This window comes from Cherax quadricarinatus, chromosome 68 (genome assembly GCF_038502225.1).
Source record: "Cherax quadricarinatus isolate ZL_2023a chromosome 68, ASM3850222v1, whole genome shotgun sequence".
Taxonomy (NCBI): Eukaryota; Metazoa; Arthropoda; class Malacostraca; order Decapoda; family Parastacidae; genus Cherax; species Cherax quadricarinatus.
In genome coordinates, this window is record NC_091359.1 from 22,799,755 (window position 1) to 22,812,801 (window position 13,047).

A 13,047-nucleotide genomic window follows, 5' to 3' on the forward strand; every position below is an offset into this window, starting at 1 on the left:
TTCTATGTTTCTAACCTGTGTTAGTTTGTGGGATCTGTGTCTCCTATGTTTCTAACCTGTGTTAGTTTGTGGGATCTGTGTCTCCTATGTTTCTAACCTGTGTTAGTTTGTGGGATCTGTGTCTCCTATGTTTCTAACCTGTGTTAGTTTGTGGGATCCGTGTCTTCTATGTTTCTAACCTGTGTTAGTTTGTGGGATCTGTGTCTCCTATGTTTCTAACCTGTGTTAGTTTGTGGGATCTGTGTCTCCTATGTTTCTAACCTGTGTTAGTTTGTGGGATCTGTGTCTCCTATGTTTCTAACCTGTGTTAGTTTGTGGGATCCGTGTCTTCTATGTTTCTAACCTGTGTTAGTTTGTGGGATCTGTGTCTCCTATGTTTCTAACCTGTGTTAGTTTGTGGGATCCGTGTCTTCTATGTTTCTAACCTGTGTTAGTTTGTGGGATCTGTGTCTCCTATGTTTCTAACCTGTGTTAGTTTGTGGGATCTGTGTCTTCTATGTTTCTAACCTGTGTTAGTTTGTGGGATCTGTGTCTCCTATGTTTCTAACCTGTGTTAGTTTGTGGGATCTGTGTCTCCTATGTTTCTAACCTGTGTTAGTTTGTGGGATCCGTGTCTTCTATGTTTCTAACCTGTGTTAGTTTGTGGGATCTGTGTCTTCTATGTTTCTAACCTGTGTTAGTTTGTGGGATCTGTGTCTCCTATGTTTCTAACCTGTGTTAGTTTGTGGTATCTGTGTCTTCTATGTTTCTAACCTGTGTTAGTTTGTGGGATCTGTGTCTCCTATGTTTCTAACCTGTGTTAGTTTGTGGGATCTGTGTCTCCTATGTTTCTAACCTGTGTTAGTTTGTGGGATCTGTGTCTTCTATGTTTCTAACCTGTGTTAGTTTGTGGGATCTGTGTCTTCTATGTTTCTAACCTGTTCTAACATGTTTTCCATGTCTTACATTATCTTCTATGGCTTCCATATTTAAATATATTATATATCTTCCATGTCTTACATGTCGTATATGTCTTACATGTCTTATATGTCTTAATGTCCTACATGTCTTATCTGTCTTCCATGTCTTACATGTCGTATATGTCTTCCATATCTTACATGTCTTACATATCTTACATGTCATCCATGTCTTATATGTCTTCCATATTTTATGTCTTATATGTCTTATATGTCTTCCATGTCTTACATGTCTGACATGTCTTATGTCTTACATGTCTTACATGTTTTACATCTCTTACATGTCTTCCATGTCTTACATGTCTGACATGTCTTCCATGTCTTACATGTCTGACATGTCTGACATGTCTGACATATCTTACATGCCTTACATGTCTTATGTCTTACATGTCTTACATGCCCTTCATGTCTTACATGTCTTGCATGTCTTACATGTCTTACATGTCTTCCATGTCCTACGAGTCCTGCATGTCTTACATGTCTTGCATGTCTTACATGTCTTGCATGACTTACATGTCTTGCATGTCTTACATGTCTTCCATGCCTTACATGTCTTGCATGTCTTACATGTCTTCCATGCCTTACATGTCTTACATGTCTTACATGTCTGACATATCTTACATGTCTTACATGTCTTACATGTCTGACATATCTTACATGTCTTACATGTCTTACATGTCTGACATGCCTTACATGTCTTACATGTCTGACATATCTTACATGTCTTATATGTCTGACATGTAATCTAGGTTCTGTGATTCATATGAAGGTAGCCTAAGTTCTCCCTGTGTTCTCTTTGTTTTCCCAGTGTTCTCTCCGTGTTCTCCCTGCGTTCTGTGTTTTCATTGTGTTCTCTCTATGTTCTTTCCCTGTTCTCTGTATTCTCCCAGTGTTCTCTTTGTTTTCTCCCCGTCCTCTGTTTTCTGTGTTCTCTCTATGTTCTCCATGTGTTCACCTTGTTTTCTTTCTGTGTTCTTCCTGTGTTCTTGTTTTCATTCTGTGTTCTCCCTGTGTTCTCTCTGTTTTTCTCTGTTTTCTTCTTGTGTTCTCTGTGTTTGTTCTCTCTGTTTTCTCAATGTGTTCTCTGTTTTCTCCTTGTGTTTTCTTTGTTTTCTCCCTGTGTTCTCTCTCTGTTTTCTCTGTGTTCTCTCTGACTTTTCTAAGTTTTCTTCCAATGTTCTCTCTATTTTCTCTGTTTTCTCCTCGTGTTCTCTTTGTTCTGTGCTCTCTGTTTTCTCCCTGTTTTCTCTCTGCGTTATGTTTTCTATCCGTGTTCTCCCTTTGTTCTCTTTGTTCTGTGTTCTCTGTTTTTTATCCGTGTTGCCCCTGTGTTCTCTGTGTTGTCCCAGTGTTTTTGTGATCTGTGTTGTCCCTGTGTTCTTGTGTTCACTGTGTTTTCACTGTATTCCCTGTGTTCTTTTGTTCTATCTGTTGTTCCTGTCTTCTCCTTGTGTTCTCTCCATGTTCTGTGTGTTTTCCTTATGTTCTCTATGTGTACTCACTTATACTCACCTATTTGTGGTTGCAATGGTCGAGTTTTAGCTCCTGGTTCCGCTAGTGGGCCTTGAGTATTTTGTATCATGTTATCTCTCAACCGTGGAGAAATAGTATTTGAGGTGGTCAGTCCCTCAGCCTGGAGAAGTTTGAGATGGTCAGTCCCTCAGCCTGGAGAAATTTGTGGTCAGTCCCTCAGCCTGGAGAAATTTGAGGTGGTCAATCCCTCAGCCTGGAGACGTTTGAGGTGGTCAGTCCCTCAGCCTGGAGAAGTTTGAGATGGTCAGTCCCTGAGCCAGGAGAAGTTTGAGGTGGTCAGTCCCTCAGCCTGGAGAAATTTGAGGTGGTCAGTCTCTCAGCCTGGAGAAATTTGAGGTGGTCAATCCCTCAGCCTGGAGACGTTTGAGGTGGTCAGTCCCTCAGCCTGGAGAAGTTTGAGGTGGCCAGTCCCTCAGCCTGGAGAAATTTGAGGTGGTCAGTCCCTCAGCCTGGAGATGTTTGAGGTGGTCAGTCCCTCAGCCTGGAGAAATTTGAGGTGGTCAGTCCCTCAGCCTGGAGAAATTTGAGGTGGTCAATCCCTCAGCCTGGAGACGTTTGAGGTGGTCAGTCCCTCAGCCTGGAGAAGTTTGAGATGGTCAGTCCCTGAGCCAGGAGAAGTTTGAGGTGGTCAGTCCCTCAGCCTGGAGAAGTTTGAGGTGGTCAGTCCCCCAGCCTGGAGAAATTCGAGGTGGTCAGGCCCTCAGCCTGGAGAAGTTTGAGATGGTCAGTCCCTGAGCCAGGAGAAGTTTGAGGTGGTCAGTCCCTCAGCCAGGAGAAGTTTGAGGTGGTCAGTCCCTCAGCCTGGAGAAATTTGAGGTGGTCAGTCCCTCGGCCTGGAGAAGTTTGAGGTGGTCAGCCCCTCAGCCAGGAGAAGTTTGAGGTGGTCAGTCCCTCAGCCTGGAGAAATTTGAGGTGGTCAGTCCCTGAGCCAGGAGAAGTTTGAGATGGTCATTCCCTGAGCCAGGAGAAGTTTGAGGTGGTAAGTCCCTTAGCCAGGAGAAGTTTGAGATGGTCAGTCCCTGAGCCAGGAGAAGTTTGAGGTGGTCAGTCCCTCAGCCTGGAGAAATTTGAGGTGATCAGTCCCTAAGCCTGGAGAGGTTTGAGGTGGTCAGTCCCTCAGCCTGGAGAAGTTTGAGGTGGTCAGTCCCTCAGCCTGGAGAAGTTTGAGGTGGTCAGTCCCTCAGCCTGAAGAGGTTCGAGGTGGTCAGTCCCTCAGCCTGGAGAAGTTTGTGGTGGTCAGTCCCTCAGCCAGAAGAAATTTGAGGTGGTCAGTCCCTCAGCCTGGGGAAATTTGAGGTGGTCAGTCCCTCAGCCTGGAGAAGTTTGAGGTGATCAATCCCTCAGCCTGGAGAGGTTCGAGGTGGTCAGTCCCTCAGCCTGGAGAAGTTTGAGGTGGTCAGTCCCACAGCCTGGGGAAATTTGAGGTGGTCAGTCCCTCAGCCTGGAGAAGTTTGAGGTGGTCAATCCCTCAGCCTGGAGAGGTTCGAGGTGGTCAGTCCCTCAGCCTGGAGAAGTTTGAGGTGGTCAGTCCCTCAGCCTGGAGAGGTTCGAGGTGGTCAGTCCCTCAGCCTGGAGAAGTTAGAGGTGGTCAGTCCCCAAGTCTGGAGAAGTTTGAGGTGGTCAGTCCCTTAGTCTGGAGAAGTTTGAGGTGGTCAGTCCCTCAGCCTGGAGAAGTTCGAGGTGGTTAGTCCCTCAGCCTGGAGAAGATTGAGGTGGTCAGTCCCTCAGCCTGGAGAAGTTTGAGATAGTCAGTCCCTCAGCCTGGAGAAGTTTGAGGTGGTCAGTCCCTCAGACAGGAGAAGTTTGAGGTGGTCAGTCCCTCAGCCTGGAGAAGTTTGAGGTGGTCAGTCCCTCAGCCTGGAGAAGTTTGAGGTGGTCAGTCCCTCAGCCAGGAGAAGTTTGAGATGGTCAGTCCCTCAGCCTGGAGAAAAGCTCAGCTCCATGGAGCTGAGAGCGTGTGTACCATGGTGTATGTCACACGCCCATATAGGCATGCCCTCCAGACCAGCGAACCAGGTGCTAAGGGTATAAATGAGTAGGGGCCCCCTCATTATGGCAAGCTCCTTGGTTCTACCAGCCAGTGACAAGGAAGCTACGGTATGGGCGGGGTTTGAACCCGTGGTTTGTTTGTAAGCGTGTCAATACGATTTCTTGAGTCACAGTCACAAGGAGTTATGAAGCGATGTGGTACACTCGTGAATCATCTTTGGCAGATTTACCTCCCCAAGTCTGGTCGTGATGGTTCTCACCGTGTCTGTAGCTTGCATTTTTCTTATTGTACAAATCCTCTGTATATATTGTATATACCTGCTTGCTGTTTGGTGAGGGAAATACAAGTATTTACTCTCTCTGCTGCCTTTTTCGGTCCTATCTTGGTTATGGTGCTACAGCCAGGTGTACAGGCCACTAGACTGCATTTGTGTTTGTTATATTTATTTACTTTTTTGAAAAACAGGGATACACTTCACTCTAGCTCTTCTGGTATATTTTTCTCATATGTTGAAGACTGCAAAATAATCACAAGGGGGAGTTGAATGATAGCTCTAGGCCTTCCGTGTTGCAATCAATATATTTTTGAGAGAGCTGTTCCCATGAACGGATCTTCCTAGATTTCCTGCTCTATTTCTGCAATATTGCAAGCTCCTGATGATGTGTTGATTGCAACACGAAAGGCCTAGAGCTATCATTCAACTCCCCTGTTGTTATTTTGCATCTCGTGTAGCTCTTTCGCGATTATTGCATAATGAAGGCTATACTGGTCCCAATACTGATCCTTGTGGAACCCCGCTTGTTACATTTGCCCATTCTGACACCTCTTTTGGACAATATTTCTGTGTCTGCTTCCCCAAAAATAGTCTTTTAACTACTGTAGTGCATTCATCTATATACCTGCCTACTTACGAGGTCAAGGTACCCCGTGGCCTGGTGGCAAAAGCTCTCGCTTCACACGGTGAGGGTCCGGGTACAATTCCCGGCGAAGGGGTGGAAGCATCGGACGTGTTTCCTTACTCCGGTTGTCTATGTTCACCCATCAGTAAAATGGGTACCTGGGTGTTAGTGAACTGGTGTGGGTCGCATCCTGGGACAAAACTGACCTAATTTGCCAGAAATGCTCTGCATAACAAGCGGCTTTCTATATAGTAGTATGTCATTGATGTCAGCTAGACCTGTATACCTTGTACATGTACTTGTAGAAATAAAGATATTATTATTATTATTATTATTATTATTATTATTATTATTATTATTATTATTATTATTATTATTATAAGGTTCTTCTCTGTCTCTCTCTCTTGCCTCTCACTTCTAATACTTTCTAAAAGGCCTCCAGCATGTTTATGATTTAGGATTTGCCAGCTTTAAATTCGCACTGGGTGTTGCTATTTATGAAGTCACTTCTAAGTGCTCCACTACTCCGATTATTTTCACCAATTCCTTACACAGTGTACATGTTAATGATACTGACTTTTTTGTTAAACGGCACCACTACGTGCACTCATAGCCAGTCTGTGCTTGTTACGTCTGGAGAAAAGTACAGAAAATTCACGTCCCACAAAATATGAAAATGGCCATTGGTTTATTGAACCGACAAGATGACAAATTAGATATATATGCAACACTTGGGTATCTATATTAAGAAACGCTTCGCAACACAGTGGCTTCATCAGTGTGTGGCGAAACGTTTCCTCAGTGAGGATACCCAAGTGTTGCAAATGTGTCTAATTTATCAACCTGGCCAAGATATGCTGACGTTAACTAAATTATTACCCCAGCAACAGCAGTTCTGTGGAACTTTCTATCAGATTTACTGTTAAGGGAGACAACGACAGACAGATTCCTTCCCTGGACGTATTGATTTGAAAAGGTTGACGAGAAACTTGATTTCAGATCCTGGCGAAAAATACAAATAAACTTGATCTGCATTATCGAATCACGACAACAGAGCCAAGCGTGGACCCATTATCGGATTCTTCTTTAGAGCTCAGGGGAGCTCTTCCACTCCCGCGTCTCTCCAGGAAAAAAAATAATTATATTAATCAAGGCATTAGGTGTTATCACTGCAGAGAAAGAAGTCGCAAACAGTTAGGTCCGGTGACCTCGCAGGCCACTTGCAGAGGTCACCGGTCCTAACTGTTTGTGACTTCTTTCTTTGGGAGTACGTGAAGAGCACAGTTTACATACCATCACTACCAGCAACCCTGGAGGAACTGAAAATTTCGATCACTGAAGACGGAACTGGACTATCGCATCGATGTTTGTCGAGCAACCAGAGGGGCGCACACTGAGTGTCTTTAATGCTGCCCTATACCCCATGAAACTGAATGAAAACCTGCATCTGAAGCTACTAACTGTGAAAGATTATTACAATAAAGTTACATGTTATATCTGTTTAAAATCAGGAAGTGTTTTTGTGGCATGCTGTACAATGTGCTTTCTGTCAGCCAAACCAGCAACAGCCGCTATCAGGGGTCACTAATATTTATTCAGAAACCAAAAATGCTGAAAGGATAAACCATGAGCTCCACTTCCAGCGTACCTACCACACCGTATGGGGATTGTGGCAGGATTTATATAGTAATAATGGTAGCATTACCTAACAAGGTTCATACAGGAAAAAATCTTAATTAGCACCTGGACACCTAAGTCAAAGAACATATATACACATTCCGGAAGAAAGACGCTGGTATCTCATAGACTCAAAAACTGAAAATCCCATAATGAATTTCCTAGTGGCAATATTTTTTATCAAAGAACGCGACTACCGCAGCAGATTATGTTGAGAACCAACAGCAACAACCGCAACCCATTACAGTGCCTCAAAACTCAGGATAATTCACAATCCCCGATGTCTTATTAACGAGGTTTAGTCTTTCTAAACCAGACACTGCGATAAACTCTCTTCTAGCACAACGTTCCTTCTAACCAGAGCTTCAGAGCATTCAAATAGATCCGCTACATATGGTTTGAAGCATATATGTAAGTTAGACTAGGTTAGATTAGGTTAGGTTAGGTTAGTTGAGGCTAGGTTAGATTAGGTTAGGTTAGGTTAGTTGAGGCTAGGTTAGGTTAGGCTAGGTTAGGTTAGGCTAGGTTAGATTAGGTTATGTTAGGTTAGGTTAGGCTAGGTTAGGTTAGTTGAGGCTAGGTTAGGTTAGGCTAGGTTAGGCTAGGTTAGGCTAGGTTAGGTTAGGTTAGGTTAGTTGAGGCTAGGTTAGGTTAGGCTAGGTTAGGTTAGGCTAGGTTAGGTTAGGCTAGGTTATGTTAGGTTAGGTTAGGCGAGGTTAGGCTAGGTTAGGCTAGGTTAGGTTAGGTTAGGTTAAGCTAGGCTAGGTTAGGTTAGGTTAGGTTAGTTTACGCTAGGTTAGGTTAGGCTAGGTTAGGTTAAGTTAGGTTAGGTTAGGTTAGATTAGGTTATGTTAGATTAGGTTAGGTTAGTTGAGGCTAGGTTAGGTTAGGCTAGGTTAGGTTAGGCTAGGTTAGATTAGGTTAGGTTAGGTTAGTTGAGGCTAGGTTAGGTTAGGCTAGGTTAGGTTAGGTTAGGTTAGGTGAGGTGAGGTTAGGCTAGATTAGGCTAGGTTAGGTTAGGTTAGGTTAGGTTAGGCTAGGTTAGGTTAGGTTAGGTTACGCTAGGTTAGGTTAGGCTAGGTTAGGTTAAGTTAGGTTAGGTTAGGTTAGTTGAGGTTAGGTTAGGTTAGGCTAGGTTAGGTTAGGCTAGGTTAGGTTAGGTTAGGTTAGGTCAGGTGAGGTTAGGCTAGGTTAGGTTAGGTTAGGTCAGGTGAGGTTAGGCTAGGCTAGGTTAGGTTAGGTTAGGTTAGTTGAGGCTAGGTTAGGTTAGGCTAGGTTAGGTTAGGTTAGGTCAGGTGAGGTTAGGCTAGGCTAGGTTAGGTTAGGTTAGGTTAGGTTAGGTTAGTGCCAGCGGTCTGAGTCAATCATAGTTCATCTGTATAACGCACCTTTAACAGTCACCCATTTGACTGTCTTTACAACGGTGACATGATGTCTGTGGTTAAGAGGACTTGATGGATGTCTACCTACCTGGAGTCTAGCTGGAGGGTATTCCGGGGATCAACGCCCCCGCGGCCCGGTCCATGACCAGGCCTCCCGGTGGATCACGGCCTGAGCAACGAGGCTGTTACTGCTGGCCGCACGCAATCCAACATACGATCCACAGCCCGGCTGATCCGGTGGTGTCATTCATTACATAAAGTGCAAATTCCCTGGTTGACGAAACTTCTTACTAAATAAAATACCATAACCTGGAGATTGTGTTCTTATTTTAACAGTAAACACCTTGAGATGACGCTTCAGTGATACTGTTTAGGACAAGTATGAAACACGTGTGAAATGTCTGGGTGTCTTTATCTAAGAGACGTTTCGCTTGCACAGTGGGTTTCATCAGTCAGATACAGAGACTAGATAGAAGAACTTCTATAGTTGCATCATTTAAATGAAAGCAGTATCACCATGAAAGCAGTATCACACTGAAAGCAGTATCACAATGAAAGCAGTATCACACTGAAAGCAGTATCACACTGAAAGCAGTATCACAATGAAAGCAGTATCACACTGAAAGCAGTATCACAATGAAAGCAGTATCACACTGAAAGCAGTATCACACTGAAAGCAGTATCACACTGAAAGCAGTATCACACTGAAAGCAGTATCAAAATGAAAGCAGTATCAAAATGAAAGCAGTATCACACTGAAAGCAGTATCACAATGAAAGCAGTATCACAATGAAAGCAGTATCACACTGAAAGCAGTATCACACTGAAAGCAGTATCAAAATGAAAGCAGTATCAAAATGAAAGCAGTATCACACTGAAAGCAGTATCACAATGAAAGCAGTATCACACTGAAAGCAGTATCACACTGAAAGCAGTATCAAAATGAAAGCAGTATCAAAATGAAAGCAGTATCACAATGAAAGCAGTATCACACTGAAAGCAGTATCACAATGAAAGCAGTATCACAATGAAAGCAGTATCACACTGAAAGCAGTATCACACTGAAAGCAGTATCACACTGAAAGCAGTATCACAATGAAAGCAGTATCACACTGAAAGCAGTATCACACTGAAAGCAGTATCACAATGAAAGCAGTATCACACTGAAAGCAGTATCACACTGAAAGCAGTATCACACTGAAAGCAGTATCACAATGAAAGCAGTATCACACTGAAAGCAGTATCACACTGAAAGCAGTATCACACTGAAAGCAGTATCACAATGAAAGCAGTATCACACTGAAAGCAGTATCATACTGAAAGCAGTATCACAATGAAAGCAGTATCACAATGAAAGCAGTATCACACTGAAAGCAGTATCACACTGAAAGCAGTATCACAATGAAAGCAGTATCACAATGAAAGCAGTATCACAATGAAAGCAGTATCACAATGAAAGCAGTATCACAATGAAAGCAGTATCACAATGAAAGCAGTATCACAATGAAAGCAGTATCACAATGAAAGCAGTATCAAAATGAAAGCAGTATCACAATGAAAGCAGTATCACAATGAAAGCAGTATCACAATGAAAGCAGTATCACACTGAAAGCAGTATCAAAATGAAAGCAGTATCACAATGAAAGCAGTATCACACTGAAAGCAGTATCACAATGAAAGCAGTATCACACTGAAAGCAGTATCACACTGAAAGCAGTATCAAAATGAAAGCAGTATCAAAATGAAAGCAGTATCACACTGAAAGCAGTATCACAATGAAAGCAGTATCACACTGAAAGCAGTATCACACTGAAAGCAGTATCAAAATGAAAGCAGTATCAAAATGAAAGCAGTATCACACTGAAAGCAGTATCACAATGAAAGCAGTATCACACTGAAAGCAGTATCACACTGAAAGCAGTATCAAAATGAAAGCAGTATCAAAATGAAAGCAGTATCACAATGAAAGCAGTATCACACTGAAAGCAGTATCAATGAAAGCAGTATCACAATGAAAGCAGTATCACACTGAAAGCAGTATCACACTGAAAGCAGTATCACACTGAAAGCAGTATCACAATGAAAGCAGTATCACACTGAAAGCAGTATCACACTGAAAGCAGTATCACAATGAAAGCAGTATCACACTGAAAGCAGTATCACACTGAAAGCAGTATCACACTGAAAGCAGTATCACAATGAAAGCAGTATCACAATGAAAGCAGTATCACACTGAAAGCAGTATCACACTGAAAGCAGTATCACAATGAAAGCAGTATCACACTGAAAGCAGTATCACACTGAAAGCAGTATCACAATGAAAGCAGTATCACAATGAAAGCAGTATCACACTGAAAGCAGTATCACACTGAAAGCAGTATCACACTGAAAGCAGTATCACAATGAAAGCAGTATCACAATGAAAGCAGTATCACAATGAAAGCAGTATCACAATGAAAGCAGTATCACAATGAAAGCAGTATCACAATGAAAGCAGTATCACAATGAAAGCAGTATCACAATGAAAGCAGTATCACAATGAAAGCAGTATCACAATGAAAGCAGTATCACAATGAAAGTATCACAATGAAAGCAGTATCACAATGAAAGCAGTATCACAATGAAAGTATCACAATGAAAGCAGTATCACACTGAAAGCAGTATCAAAATGAAAGCAGTATCACAATGAAAGTATCACAATGAAAGCAGTATCACAATGAAAGTATCACAATGAAAGCAGTATCAAAATGAAAGCAGTATCACAATGAATTCAGTAAAGCGGTGAGACAGTAACGAAGGTCTGGCCAGAGTGGGTGTGACTTACTTACTGGGAGTACCTAATATTAATCAAGTTTTCACTGATCTTCACTACCCATAATCATAATTTTAAAGGGATGGAGAGGTAAGCCAGTGGAAGGGCTCGGTCAGATGACCAAAAGCTCCAGCTTCGGGTCATATGACTAAGACCGGCGTTAGGAAATACTTGTCCAGTTTCCTGACTAACCTTCACTACCCACAATATTTCTTCATCGACTGCAAGAAGAAAGATACAAGGCTTATGTTACGCCGTCACTCTACCCAGGTAATATGTTACGCCGTCACTCTACCCAGGTAATATGTTACGCCGTCACTCTACCCAGGTAATATGTTACGCCGTCACTCTACCCAGGTAATATGTTATGCCGTCACTCTACCCAGGTAATATGTTATGCCGTCACTCTACCCAGGTAATATGTTATGCCGTCACTCTACCCAGGTAATATGTTATGCCGTCACTCTACCCAGGTAATATGTTATGCCGTCACTCTACCCAGGTAATATGTTATGCCGTCACTCTACCCAGGTAATATGTTATGCCGTCACTCTACCCAGGTAATATGTTATGCCGTCACTCTACCCAGGTAATATGTTATGCCGTCACTCTACCCAGGTAATATGTTATGCCGTCACTCTACCCAGGTAATATGTTATGCCGTCACTCTACCCAGGTAATATGTTATGCCGTCACTCTACCCAGGTAATATGTTATGCCGTCACTCTACCCAGGTAATATGTTATGCCGTCACTCTACCCAGGTGTTTCCTGTCAGCCAAACCACTAACAAATTCTGCAATACCTTAACAATAAGCCTCTATCAGATTCACTAATATTTATCCAAGAACCGTAAGACAGAATCAAGAAGACAGGATAACCAGTGAAAACACTGATGACTTTCATACCTTAAACAATAACATTCTAACGAAGATATTCAGACCCTCAGTCTTGAAAAAAGAAAGATAACATTTTAAGAAAAAAAATTACTCTCTTAGCGATAGTCGACGTATATTATAAAAATGTGTAAATTTGGTACACATATCAGGTAAGGGTCAGTAGCCCTCCTGCAGTGCTAATCTGCTTTGTGTGAGGCAGTGTTTCGTCAAAGGTTTACCCTTCTTGTGTGCGAGTTTTGTCTGTAACGGACAACAGATTGCGAAAGAAAAAAACTTGTCATCTCGTAGACAGCGATCACTACAAACTGGATAGTTACAGTAGGTAGCAGGTTACAGAGTAACCTTTCAAAGTTTAGGATAGCTTGGTGCATAGCTTGGTGCATAGCTTGGTGCATAGCTTGGTGCATAGCTTGGTGCATAGCTTGGTGCGTAGCTTGGTGCATAGCTTGGTGCATAGCTTAGTGCATAGCTTGGTGCATAGCTTGGTGCATAGCTTGGTGCATAGCTTAGTGCATAGCTTGGTGCATAGCTTGGTGCATAGCTTGGTGCGTAGCTTGGTGCATAGCTTGGTGCATAGCTTGGTGCATAGCTTGGTGCATAGCTTGGTGCATAGCTTGGTGCATAGCTTGGTGCATAGCTTGGTGCATAGCTTGGTGCATAGCTTGGTGCATAACTTAGTGCATAGCTTGGTGCATAACTTAGTGCATAGATTGGTGCATAACTTAGTGCATAGCTTGGTGCATAGCTTGGTGCATAACTTAGTGCATAGCTTGTGCATAGCTTGGTGCATAACTTAGTGCATAGCTTGGTGCATAACTTAGTGCATAGCTTGGTGCATAGCTTGGTGCATAACTTAGTGCATAGCTTGGTGCATAACTTAGTGCATAGCTTGGTTCATAG